Raw genomic sequence first — 5,203 nt, forward strand, 5'->3', positions numbered from 1 at the left:
ACCACACTTTCAAGGGGTGGGCGCGAAGGTGTAAGAGGGGCTTCTCAGGGTTGTCTCGGTGTTTTTTGCTGCATTCAAGGGTGAATTCAAGGTCTTGGAGTGCGTCCATCCCGAGAATGCAGTCATAGGCCAGTGCGTTGGTCAAGCGGAAGGGGGTCAGACAGGACTTGTCTCCCAACGACACTTTCATAACCGCGCAGCCATCCAGGGGCTTGGTCTCTCCATCTCCGAGGGTTACCTCTTCTCCCGTGGAGACTGCGTAGTCTCGTAGCCGGGGTCCTATATTAGTATTGAGGAAGGATCTATTGGCACCTGAGTCGACGAGGGTGCGAAGGGGACGCCCTCCGAGGTCTATCTCTACAAAATACCTGTTCTCTTCGCGGAGGTCATAGGTGAGTGTTAGGAAGTCCTCATAGGGGATATAATCAGGATTTTTCAGGTCATTCACCGTAATCGTCAGGAGCTGAGGGGTGTCTTGCGATGGAGTAGAGGTCAGAGGGATAGGGGTATCTGGCACGTGGTTAGGGGGGTGAGGGATAGGGGCATCTTGTGAGGTGCTGAGGGATGGGGGAATCTTCCCTCGGGGTGGAGGGGGTCACAGGGTTGGGTGTGGTACTTCCCAGGGGGAGGGGAGCTATTGGATGGGGTGAGGGGGATGGGGAGCTTTCCCGCGTACAGGGGGTGGGGACGGGAGTTCCAAGGAGAGGGGTAGGAGCAGGGGGTTCTGGGGCTGGGGTAAGGTCGGGAGGGTGGCTGGGAGGGTCCGGGTTAGTAAGAGATGTCAACTCACGTTGGGGGGCTTAACACGACGTTTCTCAGGTCGGGAGGATCCTATGCGGGGACGTTGACCAGAGATGAACCGAGGGTCTACTTTCCTTTGGGCCTTTTGTTGGCGCGTCAGCGGGGGGGGAGAGCTTACAACCCCCCCGCTCCACCGTTTCCCTGGGCAGCGTAGGACTGATACTGGGGGGATGCGAACGTATTCAATTGAGCCTGAGGGGTCTGACGAGGGCCATACTGGTTGTACCGGTGAGGGTACGAGGATCCTTGGGGCGGGGGATTAGATCGATTTCGTTGATCCCAGTTAGGGGGGGCTTGTTGAGGGAAGCTGGCGCGGGGGTTGGTCGGGCACTCTCTGGCGAAGTGTCCTGGTAGATGGCATCGGAAACACAAGGAATTCTCCGCCGTGGCTCCGCTAGCATCCAGGGTAGTCGGGGGTGATACGGGGTTACCCATTAGCACAAGGATGGGGGGTCTAGATCCCGGTGGAGGGGAGGGAAGGCGACCTTGGGCGGCTGCTGCGTAAGTGAGTCTAGCGGGCTTTTGGGCGGGATGGGCAGGAGGCATGGGGGGACTCGGGTTGGGGGCTGAATAGTCTTGGGGAGGGAGATAGGGGTTGAGGGCAAATTGTTCTGGAGGGACGTCCGCAGCTCGGATGGGTTGGGCTCCTAGGGCGTGATTTTGAGGAGAAGCCTTCTTTGATTTAGGCACAAGGGGGGTGAAGGCATACGCCGGAGCATAGCTTTCCTCGGCAGAGGGAGGGGATCTATACCTAGCCGCGTTCATCACCGTCAACTCAGCCTCGTGGGCTCCTGTCAGCAGTTGAGCGTATGTGCTGAATGTATGGCGTTTGATGTCTTTCGAGTACTGGGGGTGCAACTGGGTGTGGACAATGTTCAATTAGCGTTCTAGGGGGGGAGGGGGGTGGAGGTTGGCGAAGAGTCCGCACATACAAATGATATATTCGCGAACAGATTCCTCGGGTACTTGGGTGCGACGCAAGATATCCTGCCAGATACTTTCCTCGCGGCCTAGAGGACAGAAGGTGGCTTTGAATGCTAATATGAACTCGTCATAGGAGAGAAGGGCGCCAATTTGTGACCTTTCAATATTTAATTAATATTATTTCCTAAAAAGGGGATTTAGGCCGATTAAATAATGAGGACAAATGAGGGGTAAAATTAACTCAATATCTATATTTCTATTAATTTAGATTATTAGATCGTGGTAAGACGTTAGAAATGCTTTTTACTTGGATCTAGGGTTATGGGTAAGGCCAGGCAACTTTTGTACACGTAAAAAGGGGAGTGACTCTAATGCAGAAAAAGGGAAGAAGCTAGTCGTGTCGAGGGAATGCAACTAAATATAAGAAGAATAACTAAATGGGGAAGAAACAAAGAGTGTAGGCTCACCGTTGGGGGGTATGAAGGGTAATATTGTGGGGTCAAGAGGGAAAATGAGGGGGGTAACTCGTACTCACGATGGGTAAGGCCAAGCGACTCTAACATGCGCAATATCGGGAAGGCTCTAATTAATAAAGAAGGGGGGAGTTTAGTCGTGTCTAGGGGTGTCTCGACTCTTATAATAATTATCTCACTGGGGGGAGGAAGTAAGAAACACAAGTGTGGGCTCACCGCTGGGGGGACGGATCGAGGAGATACGGTTACAGAAATGGTAACGGGAAAAAGGGGAAAATAGCTCGTACTTACANATGTCAACTGAAATATTTCCGAAGTTGTAAAAGTAAAAAAAAAGTTGAAATAAAGGTGAAATTCCGCTGAAAGGGGTAAGTGAATGATTCCTTTGATAACTGTTTTTTTAAATTGTATTTTCTCTCAACATCTTTAATAGTTGAGACTGGAGTTTCTGGGCGTTTCAAAGACTCACATTTTGGAGAGGTGAGCGATTGTTTACGGGTGGTGAGGCACTCACATTCTAGAGAATTGAGACATCGGTTACGGGTGGTGAGTCTTAACTCTTAACACTCTCTAGAGTTAAGACATGAATTTTGGGGGGTCCTCTTAACCCTTCATATTTTCGAGATACTTTGAAAGGTAATTTTCAGGCAGTTGGGTAAGCCCTCCTCACTTTTAATTCATGTGGAATGAGTTTGTAGAAATTCTAAAAATTCTAAATATTCTAAAAATTTTGAAAATTCCAAATATTTCGAAAATTATAAAAATTCTAAGTTTCAGAGAGTTCAAGGAGTTTCTAGGAAAAGTTCGAGAGAACTCAAGGGATTCCTAAAAGTTCCGAGGGGATTCAGGGATTTCCTGGAAAGTTTGAGCAAGTTCAGAAAATTCCTAAGAATTCCGAGGGAATTCAAAAAATTTCTATAAACTTCGAGAAAATTCAAAGAGTTTCAAGGAATGCCGAAGACCTTTCAGGAATTTCTGGAAATTTTTACGGAATTCAAGGAATTTCTAAGAATTTTAGGGGAATTCAAGAACTGTCCAAAATTTTTTTTAAATTCCGAGAAATTCTCAAAATTAAAAAAAAACTTGACACTTTTCAAATAAAAATAGAGGAAATCACACATTTGGGAACATTGCGGGATTTTCCAAAAGACATTTTTGTGAATCCGTCTTAGAATCAAAAGGATTTGAATGACCTGATAGATTATTGAATTTTGATTATGCTCATTAGAGATTTAGAGAAAAACTCAATACTAAATACTAATTACTGAATACTTTTTTATTTAGTATTTAGAACAGAAGGCAAAATATTGAAGTATTCAGTATTCAAATATTGACTAAATAATCAATATTTAAGTATTTGATTATTTCGTATTTAGTAAGTACTTCGATCATGATTTTATATCGAAGGAAGACACTTTTTGTTTCATTTTTCTGTAACCATTTCAAATTTGGTATTGTGTTTCAATAGTACAAGGTGATATGCTTAGCTGGATGCCGACCTAATACTGGAAAGTATTTCTACGAAGGGTACCCTTATTATCTCGATCAAAGAGGACTAGGAACGGCTTTTCATTGTATTCTGAAGAACAATCAAAACTGCAAAGCCGATGCCTATGTGAATTCTCTTGATGACCTCGAAAATCAACCGGTTACACTTAATTTTTTTTTTTTAATCGTTATTTTACATTGCTTCGACCCGGTTAGGGTATACTGCGATGATGATCAAGAGTTTAAATGGTTAGATCGCACCATTCTACCTGGCCGGGATTTGAATTCGGAACCTTTCGCATGTGGGGCAACGAACTTACCCACTGCGCCAAGCCACCGGGATATGGTTACACTTTATGGGCACCATTATCATGATCCCGATCATTTTCTTCCACCAAAGGAGAAATTCAAAGAAGAAATTCTCCGGTTGGCATTGGAAGGGACCTGGGACGATCCGAAGGAATTACTTGATCGTTTGAAAGGCAAAGCAGAGTGAGTAGAAAAAAGTGTCTGTTGTTCTCAAGCTTCTTCCTGCTGGTGCTCAGCACCGCCTCCGTCTTATCGTCCGCGAGTTTGAAGCATTTCGTCATGACATGACACCGTCATTCCAGTAATGGATAGTATTTCGCGTTATGACAATGAATAACGTCACTAGTTTTGATTATCAATTTTTCGTCGTGGACATGCATATTGGGCATTCCATGTGAACTCAACGTGGTCAAAACCCTCACCATCGTTGAACATATTGCCCATTTTTCTGGTTATACATAAAATAAGATGACTAAAATTTTTCAGATTTTTTTACGCATCCTATAAGCAGCCATGTTTTTTTGAGTTTCCTCTTTAAATACCTATAACTTCCGTAAAAATCAACCGTTTTCAGTTTTTGTTCTTCAAAATACGTGTCTTCTAATACACTTTTCATAAAAAAATGGGCAATATATTTTTTTCCGTTCTTTCGTCGATTTTCTTAAAAAAACCCAAAAAAACTCAAAAAACATCTGGTTTTGAAGTTTGGACCTTTTTCATTTGTTTCAAAAAATTTCAGTGAATATATTGGACCAAAAAACATTTTTCACCGAAGGCCGAAGTGGAGATCCCATTGCCTGAATTTCATTTCCAATTCGAATTTATGAAGTCATGATGAACTGCTACAACAAGTTCAAAATTTCTTCTGCATCTGGACGTGGATGCATTATTTGAAATTTCCGGCTGAAAAGTCACTGCAGCATTTTCAGTTCTGAAACAATTGAATGATTAAAAAAAAATTCTATTACAGAAAATCCCCCCAAAAAATATGTCCAAATACCAACGGCGGTGGGTGTGGTTAGAGTGTGGGATTGGCATGTGGGAGACCCGGGTTCGATTCCCGCCTGGGGGGGTCAAAATTTGTGACACTCTAAATCTCACGGTTTCATTATCAAGCGGGAGTTTCGCAAGAGACGACTGTACCTGGGCAGGTTTTTCCCTCAAATGAGGTTTTCCCTTGTCCTTCGGCGAATGCGGTGCGGTGGTTG

Source organism: Diachasma alloeum, unplaced genomic scaffold (genome assembly GCF_001412515.2).
Source record: "Diachasma alloeum isolate Michigan unplaced genomic scaffold, Dall2.0 Dall_scaffold_00278, whole genome shotgun sequence".
NCBI lineage: Eukaryota > Metazoa > Arthropoda > Insecta > Hymenoptera > Braconidae > Diachasma > Diachasma alloeum.